The sequence below is a fragment of the Podarcis pityusensis genome (assembly GCF_964106645.2).
Source record: "Podarcis pityusensis genome assembly, chromosome: 6".
In the NCBI taxonomy this organism is placed as follows: Eukaryota; Metazoa; Chordata; class Lepidosauria; order Squamata; family Lacertidae; genus Podarcis; species Podarcis pityusensis.
This window is the reverse complement of record NC_138030.1, coordinates 5,421,390-5,448,544: the sequence shown is the minus strand read 5'-3', so window position 1 is coordinate 5,448,544 and position 27,155 is coordinate 5,421,390. Positions and strand designations below refer to the sequence as shown.

Below are 27,155 nucleotides of genomic sequence, written 5' to 3'. Positions count from 1 at the left end.
GTTTGGCTAAGGAGTGTCCCCCAGTGAACATTTTTCCAGTGTGAGATCAGCCAGTGGGAGCAGCCTTGAACAATTGGGCTGGGCTGGGCTGGAGGAAGCCAAAGATAACGTTTTTTGTTCTCTGGTCATCTATGCATTGAGTGTCCGCCTGATGCATCCATGTGTTCTATCCTGCCACCCAGGAGTGATGGGTGACCTATATCAGGAATCTCATTAAACAACCCTTGTAGGGTTAGGCCAGGGGTCAGCAACCTAAGGCCCATGGGCCACAAGCGGCCCATGAGGGTCGTTTAACTGGCCCATGGACCCCCTCTGCCCGCTCGGTCGGCTCCCGTGCGCCGCGCTAAACTGGCGCTGAGCAGAGCGGGGACCGCCTCCAGCAATGCTGGCCGGCTTCCCATTGGCTGCAGGAAGCTCCTGCAGCCAATGGGAAGTTACACATGCCTCCTCCGCGCTGGAAGGAGCGCCAGAAATAGTGTTTGCGCATGTGTGTGCTCGCGCACTCCAGCCCAACACGGCGTCTGCGGGACCATGAACCGGCCCAAGCCACAAAAACTTTGCCGACCCCTGGGTTAGGCTGACAGATAATCCAATTTTCTGCATGTTCAGTCAGACGGAAGACCCCCCCTGCACGCTTGTTAAGGATGACAGTGTAATAAACGAAAATCTGCCCTGTTTCCCTTATGGGGGACACAAGAGCCCTTATAGAGTCTTTTGCAGGTTCTCCATCAGTCGGAAAAAATAACAGAGGCCAACCAGAGAATATTGAGAAGCAAAGCAGCTCGTAAGCCTGATCTTTATTGAACTGTTGCAACAGGGTGCCCCCTTCACACGCAGGAGAAGGAGGAGGACCCCGAATGAAGGCGTGCCCACCCTTATATAGACATTTTAAATTGCCCGCCCTGGACTCCAAGACCACCCCCAGACACATCATACCTACATCACAGAAGGGGCGGTCTACAACAGAAATCTGAGTGCGTTGTTTATCTCCTGTCTGGCAGATTACCTGTTAATGCTTACTTGATTGGATACCCTGGGGAGCCTGGCCAGTCTTTTGTAGTGACAAATGCTTAGTTCCCGAGCCAGGTCACTGGCTCACCCTATTCATACACAGACATACAGGTTTTGTGAATGAAAAGACAATGGGGAGGCTTTTCCATTTTCCTTTGACCTTGCAGAGGAAACATTTGGTCAGTCTGGGAGACAAAAGGCTCCAGGACTGCCCTCCTGTGCTGCCTCAGACATGTGGCCCATACGTTTGCCTGGCACATCCATGGACATTTATTATATATATAAGACCGTATTTTTTTATTTCAACAGCCTTACTGCTATTTTCCTAGAAAAAGAGGTGCTGGAACTCACCTTGAACACCTCCCTTGTTCTTTTTGGAATAGCAATGGCACCCATCTGAGAGGTGCCGGAACTCAGTTCCTGTGGGTTTCCTGATTAGTGCAGAAAGGCACCAATCCACGAGTGGGATTTGCAATAAAAGTGTTGCATTATGGAATACTCCTACTCACTCTTCCAGGCAGGGAGCCAGGCAGCCACCCAACCATGTCCTTCTCCAAATATTCAATTTCATTCCTTCTCCCACCTGTTTTTTCTGCTCCCCCCCTCCACCGACAACAGCGAGTCCTCATGAAGCTGTCGACTCTGTGTGTGGCAGCTGTGAAAAAGAGAAACTCCATGCTAGGTTTCATTGGGAAAGGAACTGAAAATGAAACCACTGATATCGTAATGATGGCGCAACTGCCTTTGGAATACCACATGGAGTTCTGGATATTATGGGGTTCAAAAAAGGGCAACCAGGGGTGGAGTCACTCCCTTACAAAGAAAGGTCACAGCGTCTGGGAGTTTTTAATTTTTTAAAAAGTAGAGTAAGAGGTGACATGTTAGAAGCTTATGGAATTATGCATGACATAATTTCCATCTTACTGTAGGTTTTGTTTCATTTTTAAAAATATATTTTTATTTTATAGTTTATTAAAAGGTAAAGGTAAAGGACCCCTGACTATTAGGTCCAGTCGTGGCTGACTCTGGGGTTGTGGCGCTCATCTCGCTTTACTGGCCGAGGGAACCGACTTTTGTCCGCAGACAGTTTTTCTGGGTCATGTGGCCAGCATGACTAAGCCGCTTCTGGCAAATCAGAGCAGCGCACGGAAACGCCGTTTAACTTCCCGTCGGAGTGGTACCTATTTATCTACTTGCACTTTTGGCATGCTTTCGAACTGCTAGGTTGGCAGGAGCTGGGACTGAGCAATGGGAGCTCACCCCATTGAGGGGATTCGAACCACCGACCTTCCGATCAGCAAGCCCAGAGGCTCAGTGGTTTACACCACAGCGCCACCCCTGTTATTGTTCATATTTTTGAATTATATATGGGGCACCAAAATCTTTTAAGTGCTTAGGGCACCCAAAGTCCTTGATCTGGCCCTGCCTTTAGAGGTTTTTCCCCTAAAGATATTTGGGGGGGGGGGGGAATGATACTTCTTCAAAACTCAGTGTTCCCTTGACTCTGCTGATAACATTCCTTTTGTGCATGTGAATGGTGCCATTTTGACCACATAAGCAACGGCACTCAACACATGAGCACCAGAAATGATTTGTATATTTGAACACTCCCTAAATTTTGATCATGCTGATCCTAAATATATTTATTCAAAAACTAAGTCTTCTTATGGAAGTGAGAGCTGGACCATAAAGAAGGCTGATCGCCGAAGAATTGATGCTTTTGAATTATGGTGTTGGAAGAGACTCTTGAGAATCCCATGGACTGCAAGAAGATCAAACCTCTCCATTCTGAAGGAAATCAGCCCTGAGTGCTCACTGGAAGGACAGATCCTGAAGCTGAGACTCCAATGCTTTGGCCACCTCATGAGAAGAGAAGACTGCCTGGAAAAGACCCTGATGTTGGGAAAGATGGAGGGCACAAGGAGAAGGGGTCGACAGAGGACGAGATGGTTGAACAGTGTTCTCGAAGCTACCAGCATGAGTCTGACCAAACTGCGGGAGGCGGTGGAAGACAGGAGTGCCTGGCGTGCTCTGGTCCAGGGGGTCACGAAGAGTCGGAAACAACTAAACAACTAAACAACAACAACAACAAGTCTTCTTTATTATTTCCTTGGTGCTTTCTTCCAGGCAAGCATGTATAGAATTGCAGCCAACATAGGCAACTCTGTCAAAGCCAACCAGATTTTTAAAGTCTTCACGGTGGTAGAAAGAAACGAGGGATCAGAAATTTATTCTGAGCATGTCAACATTTCACTGAGAGGCTTAGGGAAGGTAAAAATTGCCCAAGGCACTTGTTCTCTCCAGATGTACTGAGTGCACATGAAATAAAAACCTCAGAGAGGAAAAGGTTTGATGAGGTTGGGAGGGGGAACGTGCTTCGCCCGCAATCTCAAAACACAGAGATAACACTGATGCTGCTCTTGTTTGACGTCTGGTCACAGAGAGCCCTTGTTAGAAGTTTAACTTGTCAATGCACTGAAATGTAGGGTGTGAAAAACTAGTCATTTCATGATCACCAGTTCAGTTTCTGGGTGCTCCTCCTCCCCTCTCTCATTACAGGGTCATTGCTGCAGTGGGGCTGTCGCTTGGTTAAAAAACTCCGAGCCAGTTCATTCGATGATTAAATTTGCCAGCACATAAGGTAAAGGTAAAGGGACCCCTGATCTTTAGGTCCAGTCGTGGCCGACTCTGGGGTTATGGCGCTCATCTCGCTTTATTGGCCGAGGGAGCCGGCATACAGCTTCCGGGTCATGTGGCCATCATGACTAAGCCGCTTCTGGCGAACCAGAGCAGTGCACGGGAACACTGTTTATCTTCCCGCTGGAGCAGTACCTATTTATCTACTTGCACTTGACGTGCTTTCAAACTGCTAGGTTGGCAGGAGCAGGGACAGAGCAACGGGAGCTCACCCCGTCGTGGGGATTCGAACCACCGACCTTCTGATCGGCAAGTCCTAGGCTCTGTGGTTTAACCTACAGCGCCACCCACCACCCTTTATACACAGAGCTAATACCAAGAGTTTTAGTGCAAGGATGTCTCCCCCCCCCCCCGGTAGACGATGTATGCAACTGCGGCAGCATGCATCATTGTAACAGAATCATTCTTCCAGGATTTGAAAGATGGGCTAATGCCCCCTTTAAGGTGGTGTGCGAAATATGACAGTTTTGGAAATACTGCCCATAGATTTATATACTATATTGTTGTCTGTCTTTTTAGACAAGGACTGCCTTTCAATGCAGCTCACATCAGTTTTAAAAGCAGAGAGAAAGAGAGGCACCTGCCCCCTGGCTTACAAAAACCCACAAGGGAAGTGGAGGAAAAAGGTGAGAATGAAGCGATGGGCTGTAAGTCAGAAGTTATATCCTGTTCAGGCCCTTGCTGGTCTCCTTGCTTAAATAGCAATTGGTAGTGCTTGTTCTATTGGCCACGAATGGGGCCAAGATATTCTTTCCCCTTGTGGTTGCAGCCACAAGGTACCGTATTTTTTGCTCTATAAGACTCACTTTTTCCCTCCTAAAAAGTAAAGGGAAATGTGTGTGCGTCTTATGGAGCGAATGCAGGCTGCGCAGCTATCCCAGAAGCCAGAACAGCAAGAGGGATTGCTGCTTTCACTGCGCAGCGATCCCTCTTGCTGTTCTGGCTTCTGAGATTCAGAATATTTTTTTTCTTGTTTTCCTCCTCCAAAAACTAGGTGCGTCTTGTGGTCTGGTGCGTCTTATAGAGCGGAAAATACGGTAACTAGCAGTTGCAGCAGAGTAGCACGGAGTGAGCCTAGGATTGCCCAGATAGGCCATTTCCCCCACAATTACTGGAATCTTAGAACTACACTTTAAATATGCAAGATCACTTCCGTCCTAAGAGTTTGTCCGCTCTCCGCCAATCTCATTCCAAAGCTTTGGGGTTTATGACTGCTGATTCTAGCACAATACAAAAGCAGGGTATATAATCCTTATTGGTTGATAAGGAACATTTGGGCAGTGTCCAAATCTGGTAAGCAGGGTGAGGCCTGGTGCCAATTGTTAAAAGTCCCCTGCAAGCCCCAAACTCTGCTTTCCTCCAAAATGAAACAAACTCTGTAAAATTGCCCTGGAACTTCCTGCTTGTCTTTAGAGCATGAAGCAATTTCACAAATCCCATTATCGCTCCTCCACCTCTAGTGACATTTACCAATTGGGAAAGTATTCCTGTTGGCCCTCAGGGTTAAAGATACTGTATGCTGGTTGCATTCAAAAAACAGATGAACAGCGTCTGATGTGAGTTGGAACCTCTGGTGGGGTTTTTTTTTGGGGGGGGGAGCAGGTGTCTTCTGAGACATGTCGCCGACACAATAATAGCGCATTCGTTCTAGATTTATACTGGTCTGTCCACACATCATTCTGCGTTATTAGTTGACGTGTGATACTTCCCCAGTGTTACTGCGTCATCTTTATAGCAGGTGAATGAACTGAGGGTAGCATCCAACTAAACTGTACTCAAGAGTTGACCCACCGAAATGAATGCATTTAAGTTACTTCATCCATTTCTGTGGGTTTACTCTAAATATGTCAGGCATTGGTTATCACTCTATCGTCTACTGCAGGTCCTCTGCACACTGGTGGTGTTATGTACTGAGCTGAATCCTAGAACAATAGGATCCAGAATGCAGCAGTCTGATTGGTCCGCAGGAGCCACCCAATCCAGCTCCAGGTGGAAGAGAATCAGCGACCTGATTGGCCTGCAGGAGCAGCCAATCAGGCTTCTGGAGGAAGTGAATCCGCAACCTGATTGGCCTACAGGAGCAGCCCAGAATTAGCCAATCACGCGGGGCCCATTGTGTAAATAATGTATATATAGCAGACGTTTTGGGGAAAGATTCATTCATTGCTACTACAAGCTGAATAAAGAGCATGAAATTCACACTCGGCTCTGAGTATATTTCAGGTGGGTTTGTGGTGTGTGTTTTTTTGCAGGTGTCTTCTGCAGTATGTTGTGACATCATAATAGCACATTACTTCTGAATATATAGTGGACCCTCCACAAATCATTCTGCCATACAGTGGTACCTCAGGTAAAGTACTTAATTCGTTCTGGAGGTCTGTTCTTAACCTGAAGCTGTTCTTAACCTGAAGCACCACTTTAGCTAATGGGGCCTCCCGCTGCTCCTGCCACGCTGCTGGAGAACAATTTTTGTTCTCATCCTGAAGCCAAGTTCTTAACCTGAAGCACTATTTCTGGGTTAGCGGAGTCTGTAACCTGAAGCATCTGTAATCTGAAGCGTATGTAACCCGAGGTACCACTGTATTAGCTTCCCCAGTGTTGCCATCTCGGGGGGCTCTTTGGCGCTATAGGGCAACTAAAGAGGGATGACCCTTCGTCTTGTGGAACATTGGTACTATTAAAGGTTACAGGATTTCAGCAGGAAACTTCAGGTCATACAACGACCAGGGAAAGAGCAGTATGTTTGCCCCCAAACTGAACTGAAAGCAGGATTGCATATAACCATCATGAGCATAATAATCGTGAATGCACACTAAAAGGGACATCTGGACATTTGGGCCCTCAAGAGAGCTGCTGTACAGCAATGTGATGGGCTTAGTAATGCAATGCAAAGTGATTTTTTCTTTCACAAAATGACATGGGAAGCTCACAACGGCTCCTGTTTTAAGAATACTTACTGGGATATAAGTTCCATTGAACTCAGTGGGATTTATTCCAGAATACACAGGTTTAGGATTTGGCTGCAAAGCAAGAGCGCGCGCTCGCACACACACACACACATATACATCGCCATTTATTTTCTTCTCCTGGAGACATCTCAGGAGAGAATTCCCTTGAGTGGTTCCTCCCACAAACCAACAAATGCCTTGTTTCACATCATGGAAAAAGTTACAGTCAACTTGTCAACTCCCACCATTGAAAGTATTATAATTCACGGACTTCAGTGGTTCCCCATCAGCACCCCCTTCCTTCCTCCTCTCTCCCCTCCAGGAACGCCTGATAAAGAAACCAGATGACCTTTGCCCCAGTGTAATATGAATTAGGAATGTGGAGTCCTTAACTCTTGCAGTTGACGTCAGCTTCTTGCATAGAATGGGACCGCAGAAGGCAAAATCTTATAGTGTTGTGTCGCAATAACTTAAACAATAGTTCCTTCCCGTTCCATAGGATAGGGATATGATTGAATCTACACAGTACTACACAGTCTTAGTTTAATAATAGTTACAGGTAGGTAGCCGTGTTGGTCTGCCGTAGTCGAAACAAAATTAAAAAAATTCCTTTGCATGCACACGACAGTTCATACCAATAACAAACTTAGTTGGTCTCTAAGGTGCTACTGGAAGGAATTTTTTTATTTTGTTTTATAATGAATGAATTAACGCTGTTCCATCTATGATTTTTTCTTATCTTCATTAAGATATAATTGTATTAGTTTATGTAATTTATTAAGATTTCTGCTTTTCTTTCTTTTCTTCTTTTGTTCTTTGTAAGCTGTTAAAATCTTTTTTCTTCTTTTCACGTTTAAAAGTTTTGATTTGTATGTATTTGCAATATAATTCAATAATAATAATAAAAAGAATCTGCACAGTGTTCCCGGTACCCGTCTCACTGAGTTGGTTCAAGAGAAAGCCATTTTCACATACCTTCCAACATTTTTTCAATCAAAATAAAGGTAAAGGGACCCCTGACCATTAGGTCCAGTCGTGGCCGACTCTGAGGTTGTGGCGCTCATCTCGCTTTATTGGCCGAGGGAGCCGGCAAACAGCTTCCGGGTCATGTGGCCAGCATGACTAAGCCGCTTCTGGCGAACCAGAGCAGCGCATGGAAACACTGTTTACCTTCCCACCGGAGCGGTACCTATTTTTCTACTTGCACTTTGACGTGCTTTCGAACTGCTAGGTTGGCAGGAGCTGGGACCGAGCAATGGGAGCTCACCCCGTTGTGGGGATTTGAACCACCAACCTTCCGATCGGCAAGTCCTAGGCTCTGTGGTTTAACCCACAGCACCACCCGCATCCCTTCAGTGAAAATAGGGACAACCTATTTAATAACGATGATGATGCTTTTATTATTTATACCCCACCCATTTGACTGGGTTGCCTGAGCCAGAACTTCCCTACGCAGGGCTGCCTTCAGATGTCTTCTAAAGGTTTCTAGTTACTTATCTCCCTGGCTCGGGGGTCGCACAACTCCATACCCTCCAAAATTTCTCCAATGAAAACAGGGATGTCCTACCATACCCCCACCATCATTCCTGAGATGAGAAAAGGGACATCCTAAGGAAAAGCGTTATGTTCCTGGATCAAATCAGAAACCAGGACGGCTTCTGTGAAATGGGGGCACCTGGAAAATGGGGGCACTTGGAGGGTCTGTTGTCAATGATCTCCAAGGACACTGACAGGGTTGTAACCCCCCCCCATGTTCTTTTCCCAATAAAGGTCATTCATTAGGGCAATCAAGGTTGCCCCAATCCCATAGCCAGGCCTGAACTCAACCTGAAATGGGTCAAGATAATCAATTTCATCCAAGAGAACTTGCAATTGTCCTGACACAACCCTCTCAATCACATTCCCCCAAAAGGGGATTACTTGAAACTAGGTGGTTGTTGCCACACACCAAAAGTAAAAAGGTAAAGGACCCCTGACAATTAAGACAAGTTGCAGAAGACTCTGGGGTTGCGGCGCTCATCTTGCTTTACAGGCCGAGGGAACCGGCGTTTGTCCGCAGTTTTTCCGGGTCATGTGGCTAGCATGACTATGCCGTTTCTGGCGCAACGGAACACTGAAACCAGAGCAGCGCACAGAAACACCATTTACCTTCCTGCTGGAGCGGTACCTATTTATCTACTTGCACTTTTTGGCATGCTTTCAAACTGCTAGGAGCTGGGACCGAGCAACGGGAGCTCACCCCATTGCAGGGATTTGAACCGCCGACCTTCTGATTGGAAAGCCCAAGAGGCTCAGTGGTTTAGACCACAGTGCCACCCGCGTCCCTCTACACCAAAAGTACATATACATAAATAAATATCTCCTTAGACTGTGTGGGGAAGCTAGTCAGGAAATAATCCCTGGGAACAGCTGATGGACAGTACTGTCTTCCCTCAAGTCTCTACAACTTGCACTAGCCACAGGTCGATCGCGCACCACACCCTTGTTCATAGCTGTCAGGTGTCCCTTATTTGAAGGGACAGTCCCTTATTCCAGTGCCATGTCCCGCTGCTGTCCCTTATTGATGGATGTCCCTTAAATGTCCCTTAAATGATGTCCCTTAAATTTCAAAGGAAGCAGCTCCTCTCCCTCCCTCCTTGCCGGCCAGGGAGGAGGGAGGCTCCAACTGTGTTGCTTGGCTGTGTTGCTCACCCAATAAGAAGTCTAAGAACGACTGGGGGGTGGAGCTTGCATGCCTTGTGTGTGGCTAGTTAATGCAAGCTGAGGAGGTTTTTGAATGCTGGACGCCATTTTGTTGCACGTGCTGCTGCAAACTTTGCAGTGCAAAGCCAGGCCGGGGAGCCATCTTAAGTTGAGGCTGCATAGGCCTTGTGGTGCATGTGATTCAGATTCTATTCAGTTGAACCTCTGGTTAAAAGTTGGTTGGACAGTGTTCTTGAAGCTACCCAGCATGAGTTTGACCAGACTGCAGGAGGACAGGAAGACTGGAGTGCCTGGAACAGGTGAGGCTGCAGGTCCCTTATTTTCAAGGCTGCTGGTCCCTTATTTTCAAATCTGTAAGTTGACAGCTATGCTTGTTGCTGCTAGAGCAGACTCCTGGCAATAGACGCCACTGTGTGGTTGCGAATCCTTGGCTGGAGTGCAGATGATGAAAAGAAGCAGAGGCCTTTACTCGCCTGCGTTAAGCCTAGGGCTCAAAAAGCTTGGAGGATGCACACAGACTGCTTGTGAATCCTCCAAGTGGCCAGAAGACAAACACTTTGCAGCTTTAAAGGATTTGCTTGGAGAATAATTTCTCCCTTCCGAAAGGGAGGGGGACTTACCCTTTGACATTCCATGAATCGTGGGGTTGGGCTTTGGAGGACACCGTACCTTTGAGCCTAGTTCTTCCTCCCCAAACTTACACTTAATTCATTAATCAATTCATCATAATCCTGAAAGAGCTGAAAGTCATGCCAGGAGAGGCCTTGAATGTAGATCACATATGCTAAGGGCACAATGCACATCTCTTAACTCCCCTGCTGTTATTTGCAAAAGAGAGAAGGTTGTTCAAAAGTCAGCAATACCCAAATTTAAAAGAGCCAGAATGAAAATAAACGATGAGCAAATTTGGAACAACCTAGAAGAACTGGGGTGGGGAATAGGGGACTTGACCCTTCCAGCTTTTCCTAGACCATTTGAGGGAGATTCTTCCCGGAACTCCCCTTTCCATCTCTGAGCACACTCCCCAAGGCAGAAGTCAGGTTGCAGCTGCTACAGCTCACAAGGGAATGATGCTCGCTTGACACAGAGAGCTAAATAAATACAGTACATACCTTCTTCCAGCAGAGGAGGGGGGCGGGGAGGAGTAAAAAATCCTGGGGGTTGTAGGGTGGGAATTAGGGCATGCATGCCTGAAATCAAAGACACGCAAGGGCGATGGAGGAATTCATTCCCAGAAGTGGAGGAGTCTACAGAGAAAATACAGTCATAAGCAGCTGGAATGAGAAGACCTTAAGAATGCAATTCGTAAACCACTTATTTGCAAGTGTTCTCACTGAAGCTATGCTTGGGTTGGTAAAATTATATTAAAGGTAAAGGGACCCCTGACCATTAGGTTCAGTCGTGACCGACTCAGGGGTTGTGGCGCTCATCCCGCTTTATTGGCTGAGGGAGCCGGCATTTGTCCGCAGACAGCTTCCAGGTCATGTGGCCAGCATGACTAAGCCGCTTCTGGCGAACCAGAGCAGTGCATGGAAACACCGTTTACCTTCCCGCTGGAGCAGTACCTATTTATCTACTTGCACTCTGATGTGCTTTCAAACTGCTAGGTTGGCAGGAGCAGGGACCAGGCAACGGGAGCTCACCCCGTCACGGGGATTCTAACCACTGACTTTCTGATCAGAAAGTCCTAGGCTCTGTGGTTTAACCCACAGCGCCACCTGCGTCCCTATAATTATATTATTCATCATAATTCATAATATTTTATTTTTTGAATAGAAATCACACTTCATCTCCACCAGCCTTCTCCAGCTTGGTGCCCTCCAGGTGTTGTTGAACTACAACTCCCATCAGCCAGCTGATGGGAGTTGTAGTCCAACAACACCTGGAGGGCACCAGGAAGGAGAAGGCTGATCTGCATGAACCATACTTGGGGAACAAATGATTTCCAGCTTCACTGCTACATTGTCGGCTGCTGACCAGTCGCAAAGCTTGCAAGCAGGAGGCAGGGAAGGGAGAGGAGGGAGTGTGATGGAACAGTCTGTAAGGATGCATCCTGCACTCAGTCAGTGTTGGAAGCTGGGCCATAACATGCATCCTAAATAGTCTTACAATGAAGTAAGCAATTGATCCAGACCACATCACAGCTCTTGATACTGGGCGACTTCAAAGAGCTGTTGGCTGAAATGCCATGAAGTGATAAATTGGCTTTTTCATGTCCTCAATCGCGCTTTTAGATTTGCACAAGTACATGGGCTATTGCAACGGGCAAACCATGATTTATCTGACTGGCAACAGAACTCTTCCTAGCAAGAGTTGCCTTCAGCTACCCGGCAGAAAAGGCTGCTGAGAAAAAACTATGTCAGCCTTGAAAGACAGCTTTGTTGCATTAATCAATTTGTATTGATCTTCTTTTCTTAAAATAAAGACGTTCAGAGTGCAATGAATGAGCGGATCTGAAGGACGGTTAACAAAATTCACTCAGGCTTTCAAGCGAAGCTGCGGCGGCTTTTGCATGCGTGAAACGATGTTTCTTCACTCTTGCACAGATATTGATCCAATGTCTGTTTTCACTGGGGCCATGCCTGCTGAAAGTTACAATCCATTACATATGGATGCCACGGACAGCGAATGGCTCTACTCACTCAGGCAGAGTAACACCAGGATTTGGTATCAGGGCCTAGCATAAGATTACGCTTTCAGATTTAAAAAAGAAAAAGGAAAAAAAAGAAAATGCTTTAAGTGAAGGGCTCTGGTTCATAGAATTGGAAGGGACCACAGAGACCATCTATTCTATTCCAACTCCGTGCAATGCAGTAAATATTTTCCCAACATGGGGCTGGAACCCACAACCCTGAGATTAAGTGTCTTATGCTCTAGTACTGACTGAGCTACGGGGTGAAGCAGAAGTGGGACCTGCAACAAAATGTGTTCCCGGTCAGAGTTCCAGCCAGCCTTTTCCAGAATACTCCATACTGCCACCAGCCCAGTTTTCAACCAATTCCTTAGACTTTCACTCAGGATTCCCCCATGCCCACTGAGCATGCTCAGTTTTTATTGGCAGTTTCTGGGGTGTCACTCCATTAGTTTATTTTCCTCTAGAGTGTTTGTGTTTGTGTGTGTGTGTGTGTGAGAGAGAGGGGGGGGGGGAGAGAGGGAGAGGGAACTTCTGCAAACCTCTGGGTTCCCCGGAGCATGCTGGTATCTCCCTCTTCTGCATAGATGGTGCTGTTTTGGCTACGTAAGGGCTGGCACTCAGAGAACTGAGATCACTATTGGCATAAACAAGTGTGCCCTGTAACAAAATGTTGCTGTGCATCCCTGATGTGCATATATTATATCACCTGAGCCCTGTGGCTGAGGGGCTTAGTCAGCATGAATGACAGGAGTCTAGGCTTTAACTTCATGCGTGAAATTTAGTTTCTGAACATTTTAAAACTAACTGCATGCATGTCAAATGAGCACGAGGCTTCTGAATGCAACTGGGCTGCGTGATTTGGAGGAAGTCTGATGAGGCAATTTGAGTAAATTGACCTTTTCTGCAACCCACAGACTCCTCCACCCTGCAGCTTGGACAATAAACTGCATTTGTTTTAGAATTTGCTGCAGCAGGTTTATAGTGAGCTAGAAAGTTAGAACTAAGTTAGAAAGAGCAGGAACAATTATTTCTTGTGGCTGGTTTTAGGGGTAGTGTAGCTGTAGTGGGATTTGGCACCAGTATATCCACTCTTCCATTCCTGACACTCTTAACCACAGTGGCATAAATTAGCGTATAGATTTGAAAGGTGAACATGATTTAAAAAGAGGTAATGGAAAGACTGGAGCATATTTTATTAAACTTCAGAATTCTATTATATGCTTATTCTCTGATGTATTTGCATAGACAGGAAGCCATTATTACTTTTTGCACTTCTTTTTAAAATCCAAAATTTGATTTCCCCTCCTGTAGGCAGGTGTTTTAGCCATCTCAGCATATGGAGTACTGTTCTTGAGTGTGTAAGTTTGGCTTTTGTCAGGCAGCTATTTGATTTCAGCATTTTGGTTCATCATGGACTGAATTTTAAAATTAAAAAACAAAACACAGCTAGGATCTGGGGGAATACCAAAATTATTTTATTCGGCAAACACACACACTTTATAGATCAGGAAGTTTTCAAAGTCGCGCAGACAGGTGTTTTTTTTCTTTTTTGAAGTTAGGAGAGGCTGAGAGTTGGTCTCCTTGGAATACATTGATATATATCAGTTCTGAACTTCCCGGCCGTTAATATAAAGCTGAAAATTATATTGTTTCGTGACATGTCAGGTATTTCTGCCATGTTGTGGAACTTATGTGCACAAGTTATTAGACAGCTTTGAAGAACTCACGTTATTGGGGGCGGGATTTTCCCCAATTTATTTATTTGTTTGTTAAATAAATCACATGTGCATTTGCTTGGATGGGTGAATTCTATGAAACTCAGCTGGCTTCCAAATTATTGTTATTTTAAACAGGCAGTTGCTATATATCCAGATCATCTCTTCTCGCTCTGCCTTTGATTTTTGCGGTGGCTTGTGAGTTACTGAGCGTCTGTTCTTACAAGGTGCGTTTCAACACCACGGCATGATGCATTTCCTTTTAATTTCGCCAAGCCCCTCACGGCGAGGAGGAAAGCAGCTACGTGCGCGAATCCCCCCTCACTTCGCTTAAACTGTCCCCCTACATTAAGCCCTAGCCGCAGTGTTAGAGGGCGTGAAGGACAGCGGGAGCAGGAGGGGAGGAAAGGCCCTGACCGTTGCCAGGGAGACAGAAGCCCCAACTTGCCCTTGGCAACAGTCTTGTCAGGCTCGGCTTCGTCCCATGATGCTCAGCGGCCTCCTTTCCCCCCCCCTCCCGCCCGCGCGCAACCAACCCTCGTGTCCGGCAAGCTTGACAGTTGCGCTCCCACCTCGCGCGCTCTCTCAATCCCCTGCCGGCGCGAGGGGAGGCCGGGTGGGCGGGGCCTCAACCGACAGAAAGAAAGAGAGGAAAATAAAAAAAAAGACTCCGCGTGGGTGTGGCTTAGGGAGGCCTGTGCTCAGCTACACCCAATCAGCGACGCGGCTGCTGTACTTCGCCTTCCCCTCAGCTCTTCCTTTTCCACAGGAGCCCCGCCCACCCTTCGCTTGGCCACGCCCACCTCTAGTTGTGGGGGGTTTTTTTGCCGGCTCGAGCGCGCCGGCCCCTCCCCCTCCCCTTCTAGGGCCAAGTTGTGAGGGGAAGTGGAGCGCGCGCGCCTCCTTTCCCTCGGGGGGGGGGCAGGGAAGAAAGCGAGGCGGGAGCGCGCACCAGCTCGCTCTCTTGCCCTCCCCACATTTCTCTCACCCCCCCAACCATCGTCCCCTCTCTCTCTTTCTCTTCGCCCGACCCCCCCACCCCTTTCACACAACTCATGAAGAGAAAGACGCGGAGTGTGACCGTGTGGAGCCAGCGCTCCGGCCGCGCTCCTCATGAAGCGCAGGTAAGAGAGAGAGAGAGAGAGAGAGATGGGCAGGCAGGCAGAATAAATAAACGAACAAAACAATTTTTTAAAAAAAATAAAAAACCGCTTTCCATTTATACATCTTACAAGGTTAACAATATTATCACCCCCCCCCTTTATTTCCTTCTTCCCCCGCGGTCGACGGCGACCGCTTCCTGTGCCCTGAGGCGATGGTGTCTGTAATGGGGGGGGGGAATAGGTGGCTGTTGTTTCCTAATAGCCTGAAGCGCTCTGCAAAAACTTGCTTTTATATTTTATGCTTTCTTTTAAAAAACGCGCCGTCCCCACTCTTAACCGCATTGGGTTGCGCTCCCGCTCGCGATACTTTTTCCTTCTTCTCTTTATTTCTAGGAAAAGTATGTTTTGAAAGACCTGGCAACTCGGGTCTCTGGGTGTATTTATTTATGGCGCGCAGCAGCGCATTTTCAAAGTCTCCCATTAACCTAGATTTTTGCGTTTTCTTGGTGGGGGGGGAACTTGTCCCCCCACTACCACACACCCCTTCTCTCTAGATAGTGTGGGGTGAGTGATATACACACACACACACACACACACACACACACACACACACTATGGATGGGGTTTCCTTTGGGGGACAGCAGAGAAGAGAAATTGACCTTTGGGGGCAGTTGAATGAGGGCGTCGGGTTCCCTTCTCCCCCCTCCTCCTGCCCCACCTCTCCTAATTTAAGGCAAAGCATACTCGTTTCGCCCCCCTCCCTCTCTGTCATGGATTTTAGCCCCCCCCCCAACCCCTCGCTCGCCCCTCGCCCGCCCGCCCAATGGGAGGTTCGTGGGGGCCGCGCGTCCTCCTTGCGCGCGGCGCACGCACGCTGTGCCTGTTCCCTGAGATATGCTGGAAGGGCAGCTGGGTAAAATCCCAGCTGGAGGGTGGGACGTGGTTGGGGGGCGGTTTGCTGAGATGACTTTCCCACCCCCCTGTGTGTGGAAGGGGCATGGAGCTCCTCTGATCTTCCTTCACCTCGGGACATGATGCCTTATTTGGGGCTAGGTGGGTGGATAGATGGGGGACAGCTCTGTGACTGGCAGGGTTTAACCCCCCTCCCTGCTTCTCTCCCACCCCCTCTCTCCTCCTCTTCTCCCCCCACCCCACCCCTCCCTCTAACCTCCAAAAGGGGAATTTTCCAGCTGGTAATTTCTGCTGCGTCAACACCCAGCTCAAGGGAGTGGAGAGGAGACAAGGGGGCATTTTAACAGCAGCTCCACTTCGTGAAATAGCAAGCCTTTCCATTCTGGTTTGATAATTTTATTTGAAAAGCAAACAAAAACCACCCCACAGCGTTTAAAAATAAGCATCTGTGCAAGTTGGACCCAAGAGCTTGACAAGAGAGAGTGGCTCAAAACTGCTTGGAAGAAAGGGATGAGGTAATAATACTGGTGAAACATGTTGTATATTTCTCCTTCGCTTGCTTTCTCTTTCTGCCTCTCTAAAGCCAGGCCTGTTTGGGGTTATTGTCTCCCCCTGAAGTCTGGCACCGATCGGCTGGCCTTTCCTCCATTTTAATTGCAAGCTGAAATATTGGTAGTGACCCTGTATATTTTTAAAAACCCAGTCTTCAGAATAATGCTTTTCCTGCCTAAAGCTGGAGGACTACATAATATGCTTGTGATAAGTAAGGGAATTGATTTGAAAATGTTGCATACAGGTAGGGAACATTTTATGAAGGGGGTGTCAACACCCCAAAAGAATAATTTGTAGGGAGAGTAAAAGGTTTCCTTTAAAAAATAACAACCTAAAGGTGATGGTAGAAGTTTTTAAGTTGTAGATTGCCTTTTTGTGTCTGTAAATAGGTTGTCAGTTCTGTAAAAGTCATGCAAGTAGCATCTGATAACTCAATCCCAGACGACAAATAAGAAATGAACCAGATTTCCTGGACTGTTAACAGTGGGAGGATTCCTTCAATTTAAAGACAGCTCCTTATTGCTTGCTGTACTGCTGGAGAGCCAGAAATAGATATAATAGAACTATTGTATGCAGTAATGTATTTTTAATGTGTCAAGAAATATAGAAACAAAGGGCAGTTTTACTAGGAGATATTTCTTAAAATTAGCTTTCTCTGTATTCACTCAGGGTATTTATTTAGCCTGGATTAGATACAAGGTTATTATCAGCAGTGTTTATATATATGCTAATAAGGAAGTGTGTTTTGCAAACAGTGTTTTGCAGGCACCTGTACTGAAGTTATTGTATGCATTTTAATACTTGAGTCATTTTAAATGTTTAGTTGCATTTTCTAAATATATGTTGTACACTAGCATTTTAAGTACCAGTACATATACTGTAACTTGGTTCCCTACTTTTACTGCTTCTATTTTAAGGGGTTTTCTTTGAGAAGAGTATTCTATTTTGGTAAAAGGGAAAGCTAGACATGGCTTTCTTGCCACGAGACAGACAAAAGCTGCAGTTTTACACAAACTTTGGAAATTGCATGATATCCCCCCCCCGCCAGCTCGGTGAACTAAAGTTTGGCAGTTTATACTGTGTCACTTTAAATACAGTAGTATTTCAAGGATAAAGGGAACCACTCTTAGCATTTGACAGCCAATTCTGTTTTATTGATTGGCTGTGCTGAACAGAATTAATAGCAGTTGAATGCAGCTATTGCTTGTCAAGTTCTCAGTCTTGTAGTCCTTTCATGATATGGGGTGTGTATGCATTTAGAGTCTTAGACTTTAGAGCTTACTGTTAACCACAGTTTTCCACATAGTGAAAAATTATCCTCTGGTGTATTACAAGTTAACAAAGGAGAGCCTTATGGGACAGACAGGATCTACAAAACAGTATCCAGGTCTTGATTAACTAGAACTTGCATTTCTCCATCCTGAAAATGAGCAAATCTGACAGTGAAATCCTAATGCATGTTTACTTGGAAGTAAGTTTTGCTGTGTTCAGTTAAGCTTACTCCCTAGTAAGTGTGTTTAGGCTTGCGGTATGAGATACTAGTGTCGATTGTTATTTAAATGGATGATGAAAAGCTAATTTTGCTGTTAGTAGACTACTTATTGGAATCATATTGTTACAGCTTTTGATTAGGCTATGATGTCCTGTTTACTCCATGAAGCCATATCTAAATAAGTGAGAATGATACAATTATGCATTGTAAATTAATTGGATCTGTTTCTTCTCTTTCATATGACATTATTTGCTAATTAAACAGACATAATAACTATTTTAATAAATGATGTATGGCAATATACAGGTCAGATTTTGGAATTTCAGAGAACAGAGGAAATGGGCCACATTGTCCCTATGGCTTGTGTTTTCTAGGACATCCATACAGTAGAGCCAATGTCCTTCTCTTCCAGGTTGTATATTAGAAAAGCTTTCTGAGTAGCTTACAGAAACAACCTTGGCATACTTTATTGGGTGGATAGCCTAAGCGAAGTGAGGCTTCAAACCTAACCTACTTACCTGAGTACCTGGGAGTAAACCTCGCTGAATTGAATGAGACTTACTTTTGAGTAGACACTGCTAGGATTGCAGCCTTAATTACAAACTGTAGGTGCCTGCTTGGTCTGGTATTGTTTTGATATTGGCTCGACATACTCTAAAATACATTTCTTCTTGCCTTTACTTCCTCATGAAAGCTTTTGCTTTTCATTGCAATATTCACCATTCCTTCAAGGTTTTATTAATACAAGTACAGTATGCATAGTTTTTGTTTCATAACTTTTTGCCTTTCTAGCTTCTTAAATCAAAATTATTTTCATGAACAGCCCACATCTCCTGAGCAGTGATCCTTTTTTCAACTGAGTTCTGTTTGCTTCTTTTAGCAACATGGCTTTCCTGCATTATTTGTAGTGTGAACTAATCCTTGTTACTATATTCTTAATTTAATTGGTAAATAAAAGGATAAAAGGGGCTTAGTTTAAATCTCAAAAGGCTCCCTGAAATTCAAATAGTTATCCTTTACACTTATAATTCCCTGAACTCTGAAGCTTTGTACCTATGCCAGAAAACTTTGACACCCTGCACAATAGGATTAGCTGAATATTTGTTGTGTACTCAAATGGTTGTTGTCTTATCTTAAACTAGGCAGTTTAAAGGTAAGACATAGTAGGCTTCCCAATCAATTGATCAGTTTCCCCCCAAAATGGAAAGAATGCAAAATTTAATTCTTAAGAAAGTATGTAGTAATTCACAGAAGCTAGCATAATGGATTTGCCAATAATAAATCCCGCTAAACTAATATTATCTCTATCTTGTATCACTTTACTAGGAAACTTAGCAGACACTGGGAATTATGTGGATGCAGTTTAGCTTGATTTCAGCAAAGCACTTGACAAAAGTTTTCTGTGATATTTTGGTTAGCACGTTGGTTCAGTGAAAGCTGCACAATGGTACTGTCAGATTCACAGCTGGTTGCAAAACAGTATTTGAAGTGGAAAGGGATCTCAACACAATTGTTCCCAAGTGCCTTCTCAGACAGACACTATGGAGCTTACAGATCTCCATAGTCTTCTGGGGAGTTGTGGGCAATGAAACAGGATGGACTATGGTGTAGCACAAGTTGGGTAAATCCTGAAACACATATGACTGAACACAGCTAATGAGCATACAGTTGTGGTTACTATGTGGCAGTGAAGAGCTTCACCTCTGCCACCATTGCAGCTTGCAGTAGGCATCCAAAAGCTTATACACACAGTGAAGGGGCCATTTGTATCTGTCCCGATGAAGGAGATGATTGGAGGCATTCTGTGACAAATTTGCTAAGCACTTTGAAGATAAAATTGCTTGAATCCATACAGAATTAGATACTGTAGTTAGGACTAGTCTTGTGGATGTGTCCAGAACACCATCTGGTTAAGTTTTATTGAATCAGTTTCAGTTATTATGGCCTGAGGATGTGGGCAAGCTTAAAGGGATTCAGCCTACTGCATGTCTCCTTTGCTAATAAAAGCTAATGTTGAGGGCTGAGAAGGTGCCAGTGGCTTTAAAAGAGGCACTTTCTTTAAACCTGTAGTTGTTAAATAAATACCGCTCCTTGGGCAAGGTGCTTAAGAAATTGATGGTGGTGCACCACCAATTTCAATCCCATTCAGTCCTGTCTGGATCAGGAGAAGTAGTGCAGGTGCTGACCTGATATTTCAAGGTGGTAATGGGCTAGGTATGGGTCAGTAAACTGAATCCAGACATAATGGAGATGCTATGGGTGGGCTTTTATGGGGTTTGGTAAGACAGCCTGTCCTGGATGGGATAGTCCCTTTAAGGAACAGGTCTGTAGCCTGGGTATGTGTACACTTCCGGAGTCATCTTTGTCACTTGAAAGTCAGGTGGCTTCATGATTAGAAGTGATTGTTCCCAGTTATTGATGGTTCACCAGACATAGCCTTTCCTGGACAGGGATAGCTCTGATAGTTTTCGGATTGGACTATTATATTGCAATACACTCTTATGTGGAGTTACCCTTCAGTGGTCTGGAATTTGCAACTGGGAAGTGCCAATGGTTGCTCACACCTATTTTGAAATACTTACACTAACTGCCAGTTGTCTTTCAGGTGCTTCTGATGACATTTAAAGCCCTGAATGGCCTGGGTCCCAAATATCTGAAAAAACACCTCCTCCCATACCCTGGTCTATGATTTGCAGATCAAATTCTTTTGGTGGTTCCCAAACCTAATGTGGTCCACGGTGCAGGTGCTTGTGGCAGGACATTCTCTGAAGTGGATCCACATCAATGGAATGAACTATCCTTCCATACCTCAGCCTTACTTGCTTTCCACTGGTAGTTGAAGATGTACTTCTTTGTCTAGTGGAGCAGGGGTAGTGTTGAGATTCACTGTAGAACTGGGTATAAGGGGTTTTTTGTTTGTTTTTTTGCTGTTGCTGCTGCCTGCAATTTTTTACTGTAAATTTAATTGATGAATTTCATTTTGTTTCTACAATGTTAAGTTTGGGGCTATTTTTTTTTTCTTATACATATTCTGCTCTGGCATCTTTGAGTGAAGGAGGTATATAAATTACATATTGTTAGAATAAGTTTAAAATAAATAGTATTATTAGATAAGTACAATTAAGGGGCAGGAGTCTCCTAACAAGCCTTATCGGGGAAGTGTGATGCAAGGACTTCCACAAAAGTGCTTTCCCCCGCACCAGAATTAGCTTGGGGAGGGGCATCGAGAGAACCTCCAGAACAGTTCATGGGAGGAGGATCATTCTGTCTGCTAAGCTGAATTGCTTGTGCAGATGGAATGTTTGTCATAGGGCAATGTTGAGTTCCACTCAGGGTTTTTTGACTCACCTCCAGCATTCACTTTCATATCCACATGGAAGTGTCCAGCAAAAATATTTTGACTGGTGTGTGGCATGATAAATCCAGGCTGCTTCCATCGGGAGCCATAAATAAATTCTTAGATCCACAGTAATTTGCTATCTACTCACGGGCAAAATTGTTGGTGTTTGACATGTCTGCTGGAGGTTTATACACATCTTTCTTTTATGTGGTCTTGGGTTCCACAGAGACACAAATTCTACATTGGGCATTTAGCAAGAAGCTGGTCCTGACTGTTGAAACTCCTGGCCGTGGGGTGGGGGGATCTGAGAAATCACAGGCCTATTAGCTTAACATCTGTTCCATAAAACTTGGTGGAAAACATTATTAAAGAAGCATATAGAGGAAGAAGCCTTGCTGCATAAGGACCAGTGTGGCTTCCACAAGGGCGCATCCTGACTAACCTTTTAGAGTTCTTGGAGAGTCTTAATAAGTAGTTAATTTAATTCTCATCTGACCCATGCCTGATCTATTGGCCTTTACAGTCTCTGGCCATGGTTGAGGCAGAACTTGGGGACACCAGTTAAAGCTCAGATTAACTAAGGCAGAGAATAGTTGGTTGGTAGGCCATTTTGAATAGGAGAAACTTGCTAGTTACTGTTGAAGTTGGTTCTCCTGTGGTCATGCATTCTTGGGTTATGTCCCTGGCATTTTAATCTTCAGATTGTAGTTTAGAGCAGCCACAGTCTTTCAAACAACTTTTGTGAGAAGGCTGAGACCTCTTTCAGATTGCTACATCTCAATGGTTACTACAGTAGCAAACATGGTTTTTTGTATGCACATCTGGTGGTGGAAGTTAATGTAGAATGTGGTGGCTGAGGTTTGCTGACAAAGTCAGCTTCTATGACTCCATTCCTCTACATGCCAAAACTTAAGATTTGATTTACTGTATCTCCCATTTCTGTCCTCCAATGTTTTCTGTTGCATTTGCTTGGAGTACCATTCTCCCCCAACAGCTTCGTGGGCCTTTCCTGTCTCTTGCATTCACCTATCATTTTGTGTCAAATTTCATTTCCATAACTGTGTTGAAATCAGCGATGCCTTATACAGACAACTACCGGTAAGTGTGGCAATTGGCAAGACAACTATAAAGAAGTTGACACACTGGGACCTGCATGCATTATGAACTGCTATCTACTTTTTCTTGCACTGCCAAAGAAATAATCTTTGTGTGACTGTGCTTTCTACGAACCAAAAGCTCACAGCAAAAGTATGTAGGATGAAGTACTGAAACTTCTGCTATCAGAATTTTACCAGAATTGTAGGTCAGGGGTCACCAACCTAAGGCCCATGGGCCAGAAGCAGCCCGTGGAGGTCGTTTGACTGGTCCATGAGCCGCCCCTGAACTAAGCTGCCCACTCGTGTGCTGTGATAAACCAGTGTGGCATGGGGACTCACTTCCGCGGCGCCGGAAATCGCATCTGCGTACTCGCAGACTCCAAAAATCACATCTGTGCAGAACTAAAAATCAGAGGCGCGCATGGAAGATCCGGCCCACAGAGGGATCTGCACAGGAAGATAAACCTTGCTGACCCCTGTTGTAGGTGGACTGGGTATTTAATGAGTAGGGATGATACCAGAACTCTTTTGCTGGTTTTGTAGTATCTTAACTTTGGGTTTTTTTGTTGTTGTTTTTTTGCTTTATGATAATATTTATTAAAGTGCAAGGAAGATAAGAAATCCAAATACTTCCTATTTTAAGTCTCATTTCTGTGAAGTGTAGGAATGTGGGAAGCTGCTTTATATCAAGTCAGATCCTTAATCCAGCTGGCTTAGTATTGTTGACAGTGACTGGCAGCCATTCTCCAGAGTTTCAGACAGGAGCCCTTCCCAGTCCTATCTGAAGACACGAGGGATTGAACTTGGAAGCTTTTGCATGCAATGTTAGTTCCCCTGATGCAAACCTAACCACAGTCACTTTGATGGAGTGCATACTGCCAAATAATCACATAGCTTAAAGTAAGCTAGTATTTTTGGCTAGCTTCTATTTTTAATTTTTAGTAATGGTTTAACAAATCTAATTCATCTCAAATATCGGGGGGAGGTGGGGAAGAAAGGAGCATTGACTTCCATAATTGAATGTTGTTGTGCTTTGTCCAGATGTCTAATGGAACTTAGAAGACGTGGGTTGACTGTATCTGGACATCTTGTGATCTCTCTTTCTCTCCCCCCACTTCTCTTTCTGAAAGACTGTTGCAGAATAGCTTTTGCACATAATTTCGTTAACAAAATTCACTGTTACAGTTTTATTGTGTGATACCTATCCATCCATCCAGGGGTCTGCCTACTTTTTACATATCCAGAAACTGTAGAAAGTACACTTGTAGTGGATGGAGAAAAATGAAAAATAATCAAAGCAGAGATGTAGAAATTTTCTGACTACAGACACCTATACTGCAGTTATATCATGTTCTATTGTTGCTCTGGCTTTAAAAGTTTCACACATTGCCAATTGATCTGTTTAAACATATCATATTTCTACTAGAGATAAATTTGATTTGTGATGAGAAAAAAAGTTGGGTTTATAAAACTGGAATATACAAAATGGAATAATTGAACTTGAAATAAATTTTGATGAACTATTGCTAGCTTGGCAGGGAAACTAGATGTTACTGCAGCTAACATTTGTGTCAGAACCCATGTAACTTATTTCCCTGTTTAAAAATGTAGGGGTGTTGAAAGTAAAGCATGGGTGGGGGAATAGTGCTGAAACTTCCACTCATGTTTTGTTCTCCATGCTCACAGTATGGTTCTTTGAAGAGAACTAACACCCACCTGTAGGGGAAGAAGCAATTTTTTTAGGGGGGGAGTATATATGTTGAAAGGGTTCAGGACATCCTCTTTCTGTTTGCATGCTTGCTTGTTTTAAATTGTACACTTCTTCACTCTAGGAAATTAATACAACCCACTTTATGATACATACTTTTGCCATCATAATCCCCTTATAAAGGTGCATATCCACTTTAAATCCATAGCTACATTGTTAAGTTCTTTGTTTGTGATGCAGTTAATCATGGTCAACATTTCAATATGAAATAATAAATAATTCTATGGGGTTTCCTAATTGTGTTTTTAGCCGTATGAGTAACAACTTTACTGTACCTTGTTAAAGGTTCCTCCTTGTGATATCAGCTAGTATTAAGATTAGGTGTCCTAAAAGTAAGATGCCTCTTTCATATTAGGGGTAAGAACCAGAAAATCTGACCTGCAAAAGTTGATAGTCCATGCCTGAGAAATTTTTTGGATTGCATTTTTCAAGACCTGTTCTTTCTCTTCATTAATTTAATTGCAGAACTGTAATTAAATTGTAACTATATCTCTTCAGTTCTATAGAGTTGAGGTTGTTTCTCAACGTTTGATTGACTCTTTGTAGTTCTTTTGCATGCACCACACTGCACAATTCAGTAGTTCTGTTGTTATGGCATTTTGTAGCATGGAGTGAAGCATATTGAAGAGAAAGGAATTCATAAAAAGATGAGCTGTGTTTGAATAGAATGTTGGGATGAAGTGAAAGTCCTACATTCTCTCATTACCACACTGGAAGGCATTGCTGTGGATTCTGATTTCACAAAAAGCCTGACTCTTGATGTACATTTGGCTACTGATATCAGCAAATACTATTGAATGGGACACAGAACACCTGTTAAAACATTTCTCTTTTTCAGCCGGCCCTCTGTTTTTCTCATATAGTATTTAGAAACTTCTGCTAAGTGGTGGCAGTCTAGACTTCTGTTTGGTATTCCCACACAGATTATGTTCTTAATTGTGGTGAGAAATACCTTTTGTTTTCAGTTGCATTTTTACACTTTTCTGCAGTTTTGCAGAAAATGGGACAATTCACTTAAACTTGAAGGCAACTATCTTTCCATTATCGCTGTAAAACAGATAACATGCAGTTCATTAAGGCTTCACCGTGAGAAGTGTGCTTAGTTTCCAAGCATAGTGAAAAGCTCATTTGCTGAACCTCATTTCTTTGGATGCTCCCAATTCTGAAAATTCATAGTGGTCATTTATGGTTAGATGTTTTCCTTTAGGACTTCATCTGTCTGGGAAGCAATAGTATGAAGAACAGTGTGCTGCTACTGTCTATGAAGATGTCATTGGGAGACATTTTAAGCTTTAGTCTGCAGATTAAAAATTGTTGCCTAATCTGTGGGGTTGACACTAAGCAAAAACTCGGGGATTCAGGATTCTGGAAGGTCTGCCACCTTTCTAGCTGCACAGAAATGCTTGCTTCCTCATCCCTGAATCACATTTAACTCTGCTCGTTTGTAATCTATGTATATACAGTTTGTAAAATCTGGACCGTCCACAGTACTGATGGAATTTGAATTTATTCCTTTGTGAAGTGATTGTAGTTGGGAATATTCTATACATTAGATTACTAAGTTGATATTTTTCTAATGGGTGTTTACTTAAAAAGTTAATAGATTGATAGAAGTGATCTCATGTTGCCTGAATACCCTCGAAGGCATTTATGAAATATAATGTACACATTTATTTAAATTCAATTAAAAGCCAGGTTATCAAAAATACTGTTTTTATTACTAAAGTGAAGGATGTAAATTAAGTTTATAGTATTGTGTCATTTGCATAAATTATTCCCTTTTGCGGATATTGAGCTACTTTGGTGCAAGAATTGAGTTTTTAGCATAGAATCAAAGAACCTGGCCCTAATCCAAGGAAATTTAGTGACACTTGTAAGTCTCAGTAGGTCAACCTAGCAATGACTCATCTCTTATTTTTCATGTTGGCTAATTGGGAAAGGAATAATTATTATAGAAGAAGACTAAATATAACCAAATGTAGAATAGATAGCTGAAGCAGCCAACACACACTGATATACACTTTCTCAGCTAAAGGACATTCAGTTATGCTTACCAGTAACTGTGAACCAGATGTGGTTAAAGCTGGTAAATACCTGGGGGTGGGTGATTGCATTGTGTGATTAGCTGACTTTGTGTTTCCAAGAGAAATTATCTAGTGCTAGGGAAGGAGAGGGAGACTAAGATAATGAGGATAATGTCAACAAAGAATTATCTGAAGACATTGGAAGGACACTTCTCGCATGGAAGCTGAATTAATAACAAGCTTAAGTCATGACAGTGTAATAGAAAAATAAATTGGATCATAAAGTCATATTGTGTGGAAGCTACTTAACTGCATTCACATGTGTGATTAGGTGTTGGAAAGTTGGCAGCAATTTGCTGCTTGTGCATGTACTCTTATTCCTAAGAAGTATACAGAATAGATAATAACTTCAGCAGATAATGCATTTTAGTCAGACTTTCTTATACAATGGTCCACCAGTGGGGTTCTGCTGTTGTGCTGGAATTTCTGTTTCCTATGCTCCCCCTGTGTGCCCCTAATATCTCCTCAGCTGATTTTGAGAGCATGTGGGAACTGAAGTTCTGTTGCGTGCATGGGAGTCTGTTGTGCCAGTGGAGCTGCTGCATTGGAATATGGCCCACATAATTTTTTTTATTTTTTATTTACTATGGACATGGTTTTGGCTAGAGATTTCTGTAGACAGTTTATCCAAAAGTTTAAAATCTACAAGGCATAGTACAGGTAGGAAAAGGAGAATGTAAAATTTCATTGAAGGAAATTTATTAGAATGGGTGCATTTTAGTAGCTTTTTAAAACAATGGAAAAGTATAAACAGCAGATATCTACTGAGCACAGAAAGTACATGGTATAAATGGTTCTGTAAGTAACTTGATGATAAATTTAAAAGAAAATGGATTGACCAGTGTCTTATAAAGCTATAATTAATCTGTACACTCCAACCTTTTGGGGCTGATGAACACATCTGGAATTTTGAAGTGCTGTGGGCACCAGTCAGAAATGGCAGCTGTGAGTGCATGGTACAACACAAAATGGCTGCCACAACTAAAAGAGTAGAAAAAGAGATAGGATCACAAAAAGTGGGCTTACTCCCATCAGCCCCCTCCAAATCAGCCACTTTGCTTTCATGCATTTCCTTTTCATTGGGATGGTTTTCGTTGC

General features: G+C 43.9%; 1 protein-coding gene across 4 annotated transcripts in view; it reads left to right on the top strand.

The window, feature by feature from the left end:
- The first annotated feature begins 14,347 nt into the window (after positions 1-14,347).
- Positions 14,348-27,155, top strand: part of ZBTB46 (zinc finger and BTB domain containing 46) — a 55,787-nt gene continuing 42,979 nt past the window's right edge. Inside the window, exons 1-2 of one of the 4 annotated variants that reach the window (XR_013987917.1) lie at positions 14,349-14,833; positions 15,990-16,239. The gene's annotated coding sequence lies outside the window, so the exon portion shown is untranslated. Of the gene's footprint in view, positions 14,834-15,989; positions 16,240-27,155 lie in introns of all 4 variants that reach the window. The other 3 variants (XM_081011175.1, XM_081011176.1, XR_013987916.1) reach the window with 3 other exon arrangements.